The sequence below is a fragment of the Natator depressus genome, chromosome 1 (assembly GCF_965152275.1).
Source record: "Natator depressus isolate rNatDep1 chromosome 1, rNatDep2.hap1, whole genome shotgun sequence".
NCBI classification, from domain to species: domain Eukaryota; kingdom Metazoa; phylum Chordata; order Testudines; family Cheloniidae; genus Natator; species Natator depressus.
Window position 1 is genome coordinate 269,481,301 of NC_134234.1, and position 17,987 is coordinate 269,499,287.

A 17,987-nucleotide genomic window follows, 5' to 3' on the forward strand; every position below is an offset into this window, starting at 1 on the left:
CTGGGGCGGGGGGCTTGTTCGGAAGGACAAAGCGTAGTTTAAATCAGTAGGTTAGTGGCAATGTGGACTTTCTCTAAATTGATAAAATGTAGTCAGAGTCCAGTAAATAGTTTTACTATTCAGAGAGTCTTAACTTCTTAGCCACCATGTTCAAATCTCCTTCCACAATTCAGAGTGTTAACCAGAAGATGGTGCAAGAGTGAAGTTTTCACTTTGCTTAAGAGATTTAATCTTTTATTGTACTGAAGAGAATCTCATAATTAGTTGTTGAAAAATCACATGATATTTGTTTCTGTGTAAATATTTAATTTATGAAATATTTGATTTTGCAAACTTAAGTTGCAGACAAATAGACATGTACTGGAAAACAAAGAACAGTCTTTTTCTTGATAAAGAGTGCCAATAATGATATGATTTGATTTTTCTCCTTTTATGGTGTCAGCTAGCACACATCATTCTAAGAAGGAATGATAGGATTAGCTCCTTTTAGCTTTCACTTTAATGTAACAGTGGTGTGTGGGAGGAAAGAAAGGCAATATTTAAATGGTGCTTTCGTAGGAGGAGAAAAATGCTCACTCGGTGTTGGATAATAAAGGATGTACTGTTCTAGAGTTAGGTTAAAATGAGAAATCTTTTTCTAGGATGAGAATGTTTCCTCCTTCCCTCTCCCTCCCAATGAATTATTAGCTCTGAAATTGTTCCACTGAATTTAATTATTAGATGACAGGATTTGTAAAGAGTCTGCTGTCTAAGGCAATGGTAATCATCATAAGTAGCTGGCTAGAGTGGATGGATGATTTTATGCTTAAAGCACCGGACTGTGCAACAAGACTGTGTTTTGCTCCGTCTTTCCTCAGATTTTTTGTGACCATGAATGTCACCTGATCTCTCTGTCCCCATCTATAAAATGGTGGTAGTAACCCCTACATACAGGTGTGTGGTAAGAGTTATTTAATGTTTTAAAAGTGATTTGAGATCGTTGGATGAAATGCTCTATAGAGGTTGTAGTGCTGTTTAACCGTCTTTCCTCCCCAGCCAAACTGAAATCCTCACCTAACATTTGGCAAGGGCTTTTGTAATTCAAATGCTTTGATCTCATTAGCAATTTTGCTGTTGTGTTTTCAGCGTCACCGAGAAAATTTAGCTTTTTAACCTAGCTGGGGTCAAAATAATCCACTCACTTTACTGGGTATTTATTTTATAACTCTTGTAAGTAGTGGAGAGAAAATACCAAAAAAAGACCACCATAGTAGCATTTAACTTCAGAAAGATTAACCATACAAAAATAAGGAAGCTATTTAAGTGAAAATTAAAAGTTACAGTCACAAGAGTGAAACAGCAAAAAAAATTAAGTGCATCAGAAGTAGGAAGCCTGCCAAACAATCAGTGGGACCACTGTGATCATTACATTTCATTCTCTACTCTTTCAGTTCATCCATCTTCCTAGCTCAGGGGTGGCCAACCTGTGGCTCTGGAGCCACATGCAACTCTTCAGAAGTTAATATGCAGCTCCTTGTATAGGTGCTGACTCTGGGGCTGGAGCTACAGGTGCCAACTTTCCACTGCTCAACCCCATGCCCCGCTCCCACTCCGCCCCTTCCTGCCCCCTCCCCTGAGCCTGCTGCACCCTTGCTCCTCCCCCCTTCATCCCAGAGCCTCCTTTACACTGAGAAACCGCTGATCACAGTGGGCAGGAGGCACAGGGAGGGAGGGGGCTGGAGGCACAGGGAGGGAGGGCTGCCAGCAGGCAGGAAGTATTGGGGGTGGCGGGGGAGGGAGCTGATGGGGGCTGCTGATGTATTACTGTGGCTCTTTTTTTGCCATGTACATTGGTAAATTCTGGCTCCTTCTCAGACTCAGGTTGGCCACCCCGTCCTAGCTGAACAACTCTACTTGTCCAACCTAATTACATTCCACATTCTCAATTCCAGCTGCCTTTTTGCCACCTGTGACTCATTCCTCAAATCCTCCCCTTTTCTCTCCTCACAGGACCTCACTGATTTTTCTTCCAAGAGAAAATTGACAAAATACAATGTGACCTTCCCTTTTCTCTATCTCCTCCTACAACTCTTTCCTACTTCTTCTCTACTGTCACCCCTTCACTTGCCTTAGTCACTCCATCTCATCCCAGCTCTTGATCTCACTTGTGCCCACTCTCATCCTCTCCCATACTCTTCTCCTTAACATCTTTCTTTTCTCAGGCTCTTACCCTCACAATACAAGCATGCTTTAGTCTCTCCCAACTTAACAAAAAAACAAAACAAAACAAAAAAAAAAACCCCAAACCACCTCTCTCCAACTGTCCCTTCTTCTTTTCATCGGTAAGCTCACTGAACACACTATGTGAAGTTCCTCTCCTGCAATTCCATCCTAGACCCTCTCCAATCCAGCTTGTGCCCCTTTCACTCCACTGAAGACACTCTCACCAAAGTCTCCAATGGTCTCTTAGCCAGATCTCAGAACCAATATTCCATCCTCATCCTCCTTGGCCAATCAACCACCTTCAACACCATTGACCATACTCTTCTTGAAATCTTGGCCTCCCTTGGCTTCTGTAATTGCGTCCTCTCCTGGTTTTCTTCTTCTACTTCTCTATTTGCTCCTTCAGCATATCCTTTGGAGGAGCTTTCCCATCCCCCTCCTGACTGTCTGTGAGCATTCCGTCTTTGGTGTCCTTCACTTCTCCTTCGGCACCTTAACACATGATAATCTCATCCACAAACACAAATTCAAGTATCATCTCAATGCTGATGACTCACAAATCTACCTCTCTGCTCCAGACTTGTCTCCTTCTGTCTAAACTAAAATCTTGGCCTGTCTGTGTGACATCTCCTGGGCTGGTCTAGACATCAGCTGAAGCTCAACACGGCTAAAACAAAGTTCCTAATCTCCCCCCCACACTCCATCTCCTACCCACAACCTCCTTTCTTGATCGCTGTGGACAACGCCACAATCTTGCCTGTCACTCAGATCTGTTACCTGGGTGTCATATTCAACTTGGACCCGTCAGTAGTCCTTACATCTAGGCTATATCTAAATCTTGCCAGTTCTTTCTGCACAGCATATTCATTCACACAGCTATAACTGTCATCCAGACTTCATCATAGAATATCAGGTTTGGAAGGGACCTCAGGAGGTCATCTAGTCCAACCCCCTGCTCAAAGCAGGGCCAATCCCCAATTTTTGCCCCAGATCCCTAAATGGTCCCCTCAAGGATTGAACTCATAACCCTGGGTTTAGTAGGCCAATGCTCAAACCACTGAGCTATCCCTCCCCACAAATCATCTCATGTCTCAATTATTGCAACATCCTTTTTTTCTATGGCCGTGGCAAATACAGTCTTGCCCCACTCAGCTCTGTCCAGAATTCTGCTTCAAAGATCATTTAGCCAGCCTGTTGTTTTGACCATATCACTCCCCTATTTGCCGCCCTCCACTGGCTCCCCTTTTTATCATGTCAAACATAAGCTGCTTGTCTTCACTTTTAAGTCTCTCATTCACTATTGAGATGTTGACTCCCACATCCAACCAGCCCATGATACTAGCCTCCATCTCCCACTTGTTCATTTTTCATAAACCTTCATGCTTTCTTTTATGCCGCCCCTCACATTTTGGGCAGCTCCACAAAGCAACCTTATTATTCTCCTTCAAAGCCATCCTTGAAATTCTCCTTTGCTGTGATGCTTCCAAGTAACGTGACAATGGTCAGGCTGCTGCTGTGTTGAAACTACTGCCTATCATGCTGAGCAATATTGTCTCATCGTTCACTTGTACTTCCCCATCTCTGTATCCATCTGTTATTTCCTGTCTTATACGTAGACTGTAAATTCTTTGAGGAGTAATTGTTTGTTTATTCTGTGTTTGTACAGCATCTAGCACAATGATTCGTGACTAGGGCTCCTTGGTGCCATGGTAATATTAATAACAAAAAACTTTAAGGAGAAGATAGGGTATTCCCACTTCTACATTGTGGTTTGCGAGGTTGCCTGGAGGGCAAAATCTACACACTCCTAAGATCTCTAGAAAAGGAGCTCAACTTCCCCCAGCCTTGAGTGCATTAAGCCCTTGGAAAGCCACAGAAGGCTTCTTTCCCCAAAATCCTTATAAATTTTAGGAGATTAGTTGGGGGAGCTCTCACTAAACTTTCCCCTGGCGAGCCTAGTCCTTTGCTGCTTTGAGGGCGTTCTGTATCCCTTGCCTTAGGACCCTTGTATAAGGGCCCTGTAAATCATAGGAAACTCAATAAGGCCCCAATCTTCCAGGAAGGATGTTTCTATCTATTTTTTTGGTGAGGGTATTGCTACAAAGTGTCAAAAAATGTTAATTTTTAAAATTTTGAACTACCACCTTTTTAGGTATTCTAATTTATGAATTCCCCTGTCCAATTCACCTTTCTACTTGGTGGGAAAATTCTACCTTGAACCAAGATACATCCTACCATCTTTGAGTGATATGACTTTTTGTGTATTTTAGATGAAGGGACAGAATGAGACTTCTAATGAGAAAAGTCTCTATAACCTTAATTATGGAGTGTCTTGCTGCCTTATTATAATTATGAAAGCATTGGGAGTTATTGAATTACATGTTGAAATAGGTCTTGGGCACTATGGACTATTGATTATTAGTTCTGTTGTGTGTTTCAGTAGAATGAGGACGGAAACCAATACCTAGATGTGTCTGTGTGTTAGCTTTTCTTTGTTTTTTGTTGTTGTTCATACAAGAATAATAGGATAACTGGAATTTGCACCATTGTTAGCAAGAAGAGACTGCCAGTTCTGAATATTTCCCCCCGGCAACCAATAAATACTACAAACTGGGCGGGTCTGGGGGGGTGGGCAGGGAACATTCAGAGGGACACGGCGGGGCCCAGGCTAGCCTCCACATGGGGCGGGAAGGAAGCACCCCCTTGTCCCAGCCGCAGCTCCGGCCCCAGCTCCAGCGCTCCCGGCCCCAACCGCAGCCCGACTCCCAGTCCCGACTGCGGCTCTGCTCCCAGCCCCAGTTCCCAATCACAGTTCTGAAGGGCAGGGCGGGGCCCAGACAAGTTCCGTTATAGATGGGGGTGGAGGGTCCCAGAAAAAGTCTGGGGACCACTGAAATATTACTTTATGGACAAAATATATATAGGAAGAGAGAGTTCACTTGTGAAGATAAAGAGAATATTTCAGTAAATGTTGTGGCACCGGGGTATCCTAGTTACTAGACAACATTGCAAAACCAGTTCAGAGCCACCTCCTAACCACTTACGTAAGCAGAGATTTAGAAAAACCTACTTGAAAGAACGCAATTTATAAAGATGTAAAAGTGAAAAACTAAATTTTGTACTATCTTCAAAATCAAGGTGGAAAAAGTAATTCACTTATTGTCACCCTCAAATAATGCCAATAATTTGTAATTAATTGTAATTTGTAATTAATTAACTGCTAAATGTATAATGAATAGTAAATGTACCTCATTAAAAACACATTGATCTTTCGAATAACAACATTCTTTATTGGCAAGATATAGAATCACAGATTACAGTTCTTTAATGTGTGAGAATCTCAGACTGTTTAGCTTGTTTTTGTTATAAAGGTGGCTTTTTCTCTTTCATATTATTGAAGCCCCATTCAAAACACTACTTGCCTTCTCCCTCCCCCACCCCTACTGTACAGCTTAGTATTGTCTTTGTGTTCCTGAGTTACGAAAAAGTAAAAGTTGGAAAGGACTTTTGTTTTTCCTGTAGGACTGTTTCTTTCTGCCCCACCCTTTGATTTTTGCTTTTATGTTGAGGGTGTATTTATTCAATTAAGTGTGCAAACCAATGCACGGTTAACCTCGGGTCCCATGATAAACCCGGGGTAAGTTGATGTCTCGCTAGCTGTTCTGACAGCAGCAGGAAATCACTGTGAAGGCTCTCTAGTGTTCCATCTGTTGACCTTGCTCATATAAACCGGATTTGAAGGAAGCAGAGCAGTGTGAAGTCTGAACCAGCCATGCTGCCTGTAATACACATTTGCTGTCCTCTCCTCCATTCATAGTTATCAAAGGCATGATGTATTTGTTATTCGTACACAATATCGACTCTACAGTTAAAACTGTGTGCTAAATATTTTAAGGGGGGGGATAAGAATTGTTCCGTTTTTCTTGGTGAGGAGTAGATTAATTTGAAGGTTTGAAGGGATCAAACTTTTTTTTTTTTTTTTTTTGAAACAGTGTAACATTTTAAAGAAGGGATTAGGAACAAAAGTTAATGCTCAGAAATTATTATTCAGAAAGGTGAAATATTGCTATCTAGTCCATGCCCCTTTAGTAGTAGGTGTCTGGATTTCTCAGTGCTAAACGCAGAAAAGATTTTGTTTTATTTATTTTCACAGACATTAACATAGACTCCCCTTCCTCGCCCACAGCCCCTCCCGAGAAAGGTACCTATCCAGAACTCTAGCAGTTTTTTTGACACACAATTGAAATTACATTCTGGGATGTGACTACTACCAGTATAGATGAATTGTCATCCCCAGCTCTTTCCCTACCTTACTGGAAGAAGCTGCCATTGATACCTCTCTTCCTGGGGCACCAGCTTTCTTCCCTGGCTTCATGCAGCATCAGAATTACATGGAACAGAGGAGAACAAAGAAAATTTCCTCTAAGAAAAAGTGAAGGAAGAAGGGACCCTTCTGTTCCTCTCTCTACAGTTTTGAACAGGGATCCATACTGTTCATCAACCGTCCCCTCTGCCCTGGCCTGTACAATACTCTAAATTCGTGTGCTCTTAAACTTCCCTGGGTCAGTGTATGCTACAATACTGTCTTTCTCTCTTTGGCCTCTCTTGCACATTTCCTGGGCACAAGCTCTCTCTGTTACTCCTTCAAGAAAATGGGATCCTGAAGCCCAGCTGCTCTAGGCCCCAGGACCAGTGCTGACCCACCCAGCCTCCCCAGTAGCTTAAGCACACTCATTCCCTCAGCTCCAACTGTGTGGGTACACTAGGTTTATCGTTTAACTCTTCAGGAGCATGTGATAGATGAAGCAAACAGACACAGATAGGCCTTGCAAAGGTTTCCAAGCACACTTATTCTTTTTATTTAGATAGCATAGAAGACTTACAGATCCAGAAAAATATAATAAAACCCTATACACACTTTCCTGCCTCAGTTTCCTCATCATTCTGGAGCATTTCCTTTGCTTATGTCAGAGTTCTCTGAGGAGTTCTGAATCCTTCTCCTCCAAATCATGGAGTCTCTCCTTCTCCAAGTCAGCTTCCTTTTACCCTGCCTCGTTCCAGAGTTAAACAGCCCTGGCACTCCCTGTGCCCTCCTCCCAGAATAGCATGCCCCTCTCTTTCTTTCTCTTGAGTTTATAAATCTTACCACTAACACCTGGCTCCTTTTGTTCTGCTGCTGGGAAAATTCTACTGCTCCAAATCCTACCCCCTCTGCAGACAAACTAGGTTGTTAGTCTCTAAGGTGCCACAAGTCCTCCTTTTCTTTTTGCGGATACAGACTAACACGGCTGCCACTCTGAAACCTGTAGGTTGAGCTAGTTTCAACTGGAATATAGTCATTAGCCTTAACAACTGTCCGTTGTCCCGGTCTTGGAAATGCATAATACAGCCCCATGGCTGACTGCACATACAGTGAGACATGAAATTGTTGTATCATTAGATAATTTCATCAATCAGAATTCATAAATTGTACATAGACCGAATCCCCAAATTGTCACAGGTTTTGATTCTCTGGTTCTGACCCCATCACAATTACTTGACATGTGTAGTGTACCTGACTTTAAGAGGCATGCTAGTGCAATTGGTAATGGATCTAAAAATTAGCTATACACAAGAGAGAAGTAATACATATGTAATAAGGGAGGAATGTGATCTTAATGGCCTTTCTTTGCACTGTTTATAATGATGATATTCTAACAGGACATATAACTACTAGTATACTAAGAAAGAATTGGGAATGTATGTTGCACTGCTGCATAATTAAGTAATACATGTCAGGGTGTTCATTAATAGTGCTTTGAGTGAATTGAAGACTGAACTTGACTTAATATCCTAGATAGTTGAAGAGGAAGATTTCCTGTGCTATTTTTAAGTATGTAGCCTATGCCAAATAATTACATTGGTTCAGTTACAGTATTAGTTAATAAGTAAAGTAATTAATCATGTTTATAACAGTAGTGCTTAAGGGCCAACGAAGACCAAGGCCCTATTTTGTGAGGCACTGTACAAATGCAGAGTAGTAGATTTGTACCAGATGTAGTCAAGCTCCCCTGGCTGGACACTTGCAAAACGGCTGCTGTGGGATCCAAACTCTGCATTCCATGTACCACTAGTGTTCTGGGGCTGAGCACAGTTTAGGCACTGTCCCCGGCTTTGGGCCCCTAGGTGGGCACACCAGGTGCGTGCAAACCTTTTGTCTGACACCCCCCCCCCCTTGGCAATGGACACCCTGCGATCCCATTATCCAAAGGTAAGCCATTAGAAGAATAGCAGCCAAAGCAGGGATCTCTGGACAGTCAGGGCTTGTCCACGTGGAGATATAGTATGCCTCCTGCACCAGGATGTGAATGTACAGTGCTCAGGGCCGACTCTACAGGTTTTGCCGCCCCAAGCAGTGAAAAAAAACTGCCACTGCGGACGGCAAAAGGGAGAAGCTGCTGCCATCTTGCCGCGGCGGCTGGCGGGACAGAGGAGCTTCTGCCAAATTGCTGCCGCCGCAGAAACACTGCCTCACCTTTTTAGCTGCCACCCCAAGCACCTGGAGCCGGCCCTGACAGTGCTATTGCCACACACTAAGTCGCCGTGTGGTCCCAGCTACCACACGCTAACTGTGCTGTTCAAACAGCAGCAGGTCAAACCTCATGATAGAATTTGTGTGTGTGGTAGTAGGGTCCACACAGTGATTTAGTGTGTGGCAGGGTAGAGCATTGCAGATTTACATCCCAGCTTGCCACACCCTAACTGACCATGTAGACAAGCCCTCAGAAAACTGTTTTACAGTTCTGACTGGACTTTCTTTGCCCTGTGTTGATTGGCAATTTGCTCCACTCCTCTCCTTCCTATTTCCCCCTTCCTCACAATTTCTTCACCTCAGCTTCACTCTGTACCTGCACCTCTTACCCTCTTCTCCCCTGTCTCTCTTCCTCCCATCTCTTTCCGTTTGTTTCCATTTAGCCAATCCCCTCCTAAGTAATCCCACCCAATGGGTGGAAAGAATCATGGAACTGACATGATGTTTGCCACCATCATCTTGTTCACTCTGCTTGTGTGTTATACTCAGTGGCGCATTAGCCACTGGGCCAACGGGGCCGGGGGCCCTGGGCAATTAGGGAGGGGGGCCATGGAAAAATGCCCCCCCAACTTTCTCTGCCCACCCGGCACTCCTGCCAGGGAGCCAGGCCCCGACCCCATGCCCCGACAGGAGCGCTGGGGAGGGGTGGGGCAAGCCCCCGGCCCTTGACCCCATTTATCCAACAGGAACACTGGGGAGGGGCAGGTGGGACTGCAGGCAGAAGGGGTGGGGACGGGCTCCCACTTGCTCTGGCCCAGGGCCCTACAAAATCTGCCTCTAGTTATACCCTTTCCCAATCCTGTGTCTGTCTTGTCTATTTAGATTGTAAGCTCTTTAAGATAGGGTTGGCAATGGGGCCTCATTCTTGGCTGGTCCTTAGGCAATACTATAAAAAACATGATTAGTAATGAAATTCTTAATATTTTGTTTCATGTTGTAAAACTAACTGGTTATTTTCTAGTAGTTGTGTAGGTGAGTTAGAGCTGGCAAAAAAAAATTTATAAATGTTTTTTTAATGTGGCAGCAAAACACAGTGTTAAGTGAAATGGTTAAAGAAAGTTTATCAAGTCAGCCTATTCTTTTTTGTAGTTCCTTTAGTAAATCAGCACATTTCTGGGAACTGGCGGTGTAAAAGTTCCAGGTATTATTTCTGTCCCATAACTTCCTGAGATACTGTACTTGTAAGCTGTCATAGGAATGTTTTCCCTGGGCTGGGAATCTAAGCTGTTTATCCAAGTTCTCACAGCTGATTCTGAGACACGTAGAAAATGTCCGACAGCTATCAACCCACACATCCAATAACAACTGGTTCCTTCCTCTTCCTGTGGAAGAGTAACATCCTCTGAGAAGAACTGTACCCTGAGGAATGCAAAAACCAGCAGCTAGTCTTTCACACAGGAAATAACTACTAAAGCACTTCCAGAAAAGCGTTTCTTTCACTTGGACTGTCAGCTTATAATGATCTTTCTGCTGACCTAGAATATGATTTATTACTGGTCTAAATGCCATTTGTGAGTCTTAGTTCAATGGAAAATAATGAAGCTTGTGTTCACCAGTTCCGTAAATCTTTAAAACCCCTCTTGTTTTGGATATAGTGGCACAAGTCAATGTAGTTGAATATTTTATTATTCAGTTAATTTAACTGAATTTAAAAATGATGAAAATGTTTGGTGGTGGTTGTGTTTGTAGTGTGTGTAATTTGTGTTTTCCCCTTCCCTTAAAAGTTAATGGGTTATATTTTTTGTCTGAAGTTGTATGCTAAGGCTTTGGCACAAACTGACACAAAGCTAGGGAACAAGACATTGAGGCTGGAACAGTGCCCTTGACTTACCCTGTTATTCCTAACCATTGCATGAGTCTGAGGTTAGTACAGGATGCTGACAACCATGTGTGCTGCAAAATTTGAATGAAATGCTTGTTTAACAAAACAAAAAATAAAAATATTTAAGATTCAAAATGAGTAATAAAGCACTTGTGAATAAATAAAGTGTATTTCTCTTTGCAACTGATTTAAAAGCTGTTCCTCCTTTGCTTATCTGACAACTCTCAAGTCAAGGCCGTAGAATTCTGTTTATCCTGTTACTGACTACACTGCTAACATCTCATTCAATCAAGGAATGCAGCCACCTGCTCCACTTTAAATGATGGAAGTGACTTATGTCCATGTCAGCTCCATTACAGTGGCTCTCCCTGCTGCTGTCATGGCACCCCCTATGTGGTCAATAACTAGCAATAAGAGCAGCATTGGCGTGCCTATTGTGTTTCTATGCATGAGGAAAAAGTACTTATTAATAGTTAAGAGCAGAAGGGACCACTGTGATTTTCCAGGCTGACCACCTGCATATCTCAGGCCAGGGAATTTCACCTAGTAATTTCTGCATGAAGCTAACATCTGCTTGAGCTAGAGCATATGTTTTTAAGAAAGATCTCCAATCTTGACTTAGATTTCAAGTGATGGAGAATCCCTTGTTATGCTTTTATCTGTTACTATAAGAAAACGTCTCCTGTTTTAGGTGTTTATGAATCCAGACCACGTGAGCTCTTTTAACCTTCTCTTCAATAAACTAAACAAAACAGTGTTTTAAGACTCTCAGGGTATGTCTACACTACGAAATTAGGTCGAATTTATAGAAGTTGTTTTTTTAGAAATCGGTTTTATATATTCGAGTGTGTGTGTCCCCACAGAAAATGCTCTAAGTGCATTCAGTGCATTAACTCGGCGGAGTGCTTCCACAGTACCGAGGCTAGAGTCGACTTCCGGAGTGTTGCACTGTGGGTAGCTATCCCACAGTTCCTTCAGTCTCCGCTGCCCATTGGAATTCTGGGTTGAGATCCCAATGCCTGATGGGGCTAAAACATTGTTGCGGGTGGTTCTGGGTACATATCGTCAGGCCCCCATTCCCTCCCTCCCTCCGTGAAAGCAAGGGCAGACAATCGTTTCACGCCTTTTTTCCTGAGTTACCTGTGCAGACGCCATACCACGGCAAGCATGGAGCCCACTCAGGTAACCGTCACCGTATGTCTCTTGGGTGCTGCTGGCAGACGTGGTACTGCATTGCTACACAGAAGCAGCAACCCATTGCCTTGTGGCAACAGACGGTGCAATAGGACTGGTAGCCGTTATCGTCATGTCCAAGGTGCTCCTGGTCACCTGTGTGAGGTCGATCAGGAGCGCCTGGGCAGACATGGGCGCAGGGACTAAATTTGGAGTGACTTGATCAAGTCATTCTCTTTAGTCCTGCAGTCAGTCCTATTGAACCATCTTATGGTGAGCAGGCAGGTGATACGGATTGCTAGCAGTCCTATTGCATCATCTTCTGCCGGGCAGGCAAGGGATGAGGATGGCTAGCAGTCCTATTGTACCATCGTCTGCCGAGCAGCCATGAGATGTGGATGGCATGCAGTCCTTCTGCACCGTCTGCTGCCAGCCAAAGATGTAAAAGATAGATGGAGTGTATCAAAACAAGAAATAGACCAGATTTGTTTTGTACTCATTTGCAAACCCCTCCCCCCCCGCCCCTGTCTAGGGGACTCATTCCTCTAGGTCACACTGCAATCATTCACAGAGAAGGTGCAGCGAGGTAAATCTAGCCAATCAGAGGCCAGACTAACCTCCTTGTTCCAATAAGAACAATAACTTAGGTGCACCATTTCTTATTCGAACCCTCCGTGAAGTCCTGCCTGAAATACTCCTTGATGTAAACCCACCCCCTTTGTTGATTTTAGCTCCCTGTAAGCCAACTCTGTAAGCCGTGTCATCAGTCACCCCTCCCTGCGTCAGAGCAACAGCAAACAATCGTGCATCTGAGTTGAGAGTGCTGTCCAGAGCAGTCACAATGGAGCACTCTGGGATAGCTCCCGGAGGCCAATACCGTCGAATTGTGTCCACAGTACCCCAAATTCGACCCGGCAAGGCCGATTTAAGCGCTAATCCACTTGTCAGGGGTGGAGTAAGGAAATCGATTTTAAGAGCCCTTTAAGTCGAAATAAAGGGCTTCATCGTGTGGACAGGTGCAGGTTTACATCGATTTAACGCTGCTAAATTCTACCTAAAGTCCTAGTGTAGACCAGGGCTCACTATAAGTTTTCCAGATCTTGAATCATTCTTGTAGCTCTCTTTCTGAACCTCTGTCGGTTTTTCCACATCCTTTTTGAAGTGTGGACACCAGAACTGGACAAAGTAATCAGACAATGGTCTTACCAATGCAGTAATACATATGTAATACCAACTTCCTCCTCCTACTTGATATTCCCCTACTTATTATACAACCAATGATTACATTTGCACTCTCAGCTGTTATATCACACTGCAAACTCTTGTTCAGTTGGTTATATATCATAACACCTTAGTTATTTTTAGTGTCACTGCTTTCCAAGGTAGACCCACTCCCACATCCTGCCAGTTTGATCTAGGTTACTTGTTCCTAGACCATGTGTCCTTGTATTTGGCTATATTAAAATTCATGGTGTTTGAATGAGCCGTGGTTACCAAGTGACCCAGATTACTCTGTAGAGTTGACCTGTCTTTATTATTTACTATTCCACCAATCTCTGTGATCTGCAAACTTTTTCAAAAATTATTTTATGTTTTCTTCTCGATTATTGATAAAGATATTGACTACTAGTGGGTCAATAACAGATTCTATTGGAATTACTAGAAAACACCACCATTTGTTGATGATTATCCATTTACTTTTGGAGATTCATCAACTAAACAATTTTTAACCTATTTAATGTGCTACACTGACTTTCTATAGTGCTAATTTTAATCAGAATATTGTGCAGTATGAAATCAAATGTATTACAGAAGTCTAAGTATATTTTGTCAACACGTTTCCTTTTTTTCAACCAAGATTACAGTCTAATCGAAAAAGGATATTAAGTTTGTTTGACAAGATCTATTTTTCATTAAAGCTCCCTGATTGGCATTAATTATGCTACCATTCTTCACTGATTGCATCCCATACTAGCTGTTCACTGATTTTTTTGCCTGACATCACTGTCAAGCTATCCTACCTAAAGTTACACAGGTCATTCTGTTCGCCCATTTATAAATATTGATGCACTAGCTTTGGAGAAATTCCAGAGGACTGGAAACAGTGTTCCAAGGTATATTAAAAAATTAACAGTGGTTCACAGGTTCAATTTCTATTAAGATTTTGGGGTGCAAGTTATCTAGTTCCCCAGAATTAAAAATGTTTAAACATAGATGCTGTTTAACACACTCCTTAGTTATTGTTGGAATAGAAATTATTTCTTTACCACTGTAAGATATGAATATACATCCATCTTTCAAAATAAAGAACAAAAATACTTATTAAACACACACTTTTTGTGCATCATTATTAACAATCTTAACACTGCCGTACTATAAATCTACTGTTTTGTTTTGTTTTTGTTCTTGGTGTATTTAAGAAAAATCCTTATTGTCCTTTGCCCTAATAGCCATAGACCTGTTCCTTGATACCTTTAGCTTCCCATATCAAATGTCTACATTTTATAGCTTCTGATTTACAGCTCATGCTCAAATAAATTGGTTAGTCTCTAAGGTGCCACAAGTCCTCCTTTTCTTTTTGCGAATACAGACTAACACGGCTGTTACTCTGAAACTTCCCCTTTGTTTATATTTATAACATATTATTGCTTTACAATACCTATGAAGACACTAGACTCCCAGCCAGCAGTGTGGCACTTTGAGCTGTTGATCTGAGATTATAGTGCCAACTGCTGAGCACTGAAGGTTTTCTTTTTATTATCATTTTAACAATGCTTTTAAAAACATTGTATTCTGTAACATACTGTATGGGTTTATCTGATCCCATCTCCTGACCAGTAGAGAGTGTTTTATCTCCAGACTCTGATTGGAGAGGGCGTGTGTATCTCTCCATGCCCCCAAAGAGAGGAGGAGAAGCTTGGAATTACACTGTCCTTCCTGACAGGAGTTAAGCAGCCAATTACCAAACCTGTGTGGGGTACTGTGAAAGCAGGAGGGAGAGCACCCATCACCCTGCTACTCTGTCGTTAGATGCAGGCTTTGTGTTTTAGTGATATCAACAACTGTTGCAGGAGATGCAAAAACAAAAAGCAAACACCCACACCACTCTTGGGGCTTGTCTGCACTGCAAAATTAACACAACTGTTACTCCTAACTTCAATCCTGTCTACACACACAACCCCTTAACGCAGGACCTGTGGTGCTATTAATTTGATTTGGTCAGTCCAAAAGGGGGTATAGGCTAAAACTTAAGTGAGCACAGCTTGTCAGCTACTAACACAAGCATTCTAATGTAGACGCAGGTTAGAGCCACTCACGTGCTGCAAGCCCTCTAATGCCATCCCACAATTTCCACAATGGGAGTGGGCAGGTGGAGAGAAGGCATGAAGAAATCTTGTTTACAGTGCCCAAAAAGACAGACCAGTTTCCCCATAGTCCACTGGGAAAGAATTCAAAAGCAGCTTAGCTTACTGCAGTGCTAAGAGCCAGAGGATCTGCACCACAAACAAGTGAATACCATCTCAGTGTGGACACAATAATGTGAGTGTTGTTTCAGAGTGTGGTTGCTCTCTCTTGAGGTAGACTAACTCAAGAGCAGTAGATAACTCAAGTTAATTCTTGAGTGAAGATTTACATTCAAGGCATGTCTACGCTGTGTTAAAACATCCACAGCACTGAATCTCACAGCCTGGGCCAATTGACTTGAGCTTGCAAGACTTGGGCTGCAGAGCTTTGAAATTGCAGTGTAGGCATTCAAGCTTAGGCGTTAGAGTCTGTGCTCCAGCCCAGGCCCAAATGTCTGCAACTGCAATTTCATAGCCTCAGAGCCCAAGTCTTGCAAGCTTGAGACAGCTTATGGGAGCCAGCCGTGGCCATGCTGCCAGTCTTTTGATGCACCATAAAGGCCTGAACTTAGAAGGAAAAAAGCTGTCAATTTCCCTTCAATCTAAATAAAGATGTTAAAAGTAGTCTGTTCGTGTTCTGGGATCTCAAACAGAGGGGAGTTGTATTTGATGGTAATGGAGGTGAGATGGAAGTGCTTGCAGGGAGAATCAGAAATGAACTGGTTATGGGAATGGGCAGGTTGAATGATTCAATGGCCATTGTAGTCTCCCCTGGGTGTTTCTATTCTGGCATTTAGCTGTGATGGTTGCATCCTTTGACTGGCCACCTTCAGGTGGCTGTGAGGGTGGAACAGTGCTGACATTTACAGGGGTTATGGGATGGTGTTTTTGGTTATGAGGACTTTGGCTGCTCAGTTAACTTGGGAGTGGACCGGTGGAGATAAGGCATGAAGAAATCTTGTTTACAGTTTAAACCAGAACCTAGATGCTTATTTTCAGCTCCGGATATTTCACCGCTAGGTAAGTCTCAACTTATATCAGGCACCTACAGTTCTAAACTTTTAAATAAATCATAGTACATTTGCAATTACAGCAATTAAATAGGTAGTCAAATCTTGTATTTCAGTATGTAAACTGATTATCTATGGGGATCAGAAAGTAGTTCTCTCTCCCTGTACAAAATTAGAAAAGTGCAATTTATAATTTTCACATTCTCTTGAAGCAACAGGTTTTGGCTGCTGTTAGAGGCTGAATATCAGGCTAGATGGGCTGATCCAGTATAGCAGGCTCTCTTCCCACATTGCTAAGTAAAAACAAAACATTTTTCATGATGTCACTGTAGCGTTTGGTGATTTTTTTTAAGTAAACATCTGATGCCATGCAATACGTGTATGATAATTAAAAATTGATAGCCTGATTAAATATTCAAATTGGTCCTGTTTGTAAATCTGGTCAGCATTCAACAAATGAAAAGTAGTAATAAATGGGGAGTAGTATAATGTTCCTGTTAATGCATGTCTTTCCTCTACCACAGTTGATCGTAATGTCTCTCTTAGTTATTCCCCTAGTATGTGATGTATAATGTACTATTAATATAATTACTTTAGTAAAGCAATTAAATGGCATCTTTAATTGCTCCTTGACATGTTGATCTCATATAGAGCTTTAAAATGTCTTTTAAATATAATTGAGCCCCTAATCCTGCATTCTAATCAGCACAGGTAGACCCTTGTGCCTGTGTAGAGACCGTTCATATTTATGGTACTGCCACATGGGTGGGCCCTTATGCTTGCACAAACGAATGGCAGGATCTGGACCAATGTTTGTACCAACAATATCTTGTGTGTAAACAAGCTGTGCATTTAATCTGATCTCTGTAGATGGTCTCTGCATATGTCTCATTGTTTTAAAAGGGGTTAGTGCATTTTACTTTGTCTAATGTAGGGAAGCATGTAGATTGGATATAGCATTACAGTCTGCACCTGCCTTAAAAATAGTTAAAATCAGCAGCCCAGACTTAAAATTCTTGTGTCTTTCATGTTGCAGTTGCTGCTTTCTGCATTAATTCAAAAACAATGCACTCCAAGGTTAATGTGCTTTTCTTGTGAATAATATCCTTGCACTTACATAGTTAGTTTCATCAGAGGCTCTTGTACTGATAAAAAGGTGGGTAAGCATTATCCTATTTTACAGATGCCTTATCCTACAACTCATTGAAATCTGTGGCAAAATTCCCATTAGAAATAGAACCCAAGTTTCAGGACTCCATTTATCCTGTTCTAACCATGAGAGCACAATTTTCTAGACCAAATCTCCAGTTGTTTATTATTGTATAGCAATACAAGAAACTCATATTGTGGTACCTCATATTTGAGCTTTGTACATACTTCGACTTTCTATCCTAGTCTTGGTATGTACCTGTATTTGTGTTTCAGGTGCTAATGTAACTTAATCACATTAAAAGGAAGTTCATTTAAACTGGAAAAAATGATTTATGTTAGATCTGAAATTTTGTGTCAGGGCTTTGACATGGCATTTTTAGGGGGATACACCAATTTGTGCAGATCTAGCTAATAAAAATTGACACCGAGTAATATAAGTCTTGACAGTTCCTATCTGGAGGTCACTGATGTGAATATAACATTGCATGCCACTGTATTGTGGAGCAACAGAAGAGTGAACAAGGTTTGAGCAATGTTTGTGAATATAGTAGTGGATAAACTTCACATTGTTTTTTATTTTGAGCACAAAGGGAATGCTAATCTCTACCAATACTGTATTTTTCTGTGTAGTTGTGTGTTTACCTAAACCCTAACCTCCAAATGTTGTTAATTGTCCAGTGATATATTTATTATTTTTAAATCTGCTATTTGGT

General features: G+C 42.0%; 1 protein-coding gene across 1 annotated transcript in view; it reads left to right on the plus strand.

Moving 5' to 3' along the window:
* POC1B (POC1 centriolar protein B) overlaps nucleotides 1-17,987 on the plus strand; it is a 100,751-nt gene that overhangs the window by 51,722 nt on the left and 31,042 nt on the right. The window lies entirely within an intron of this gene.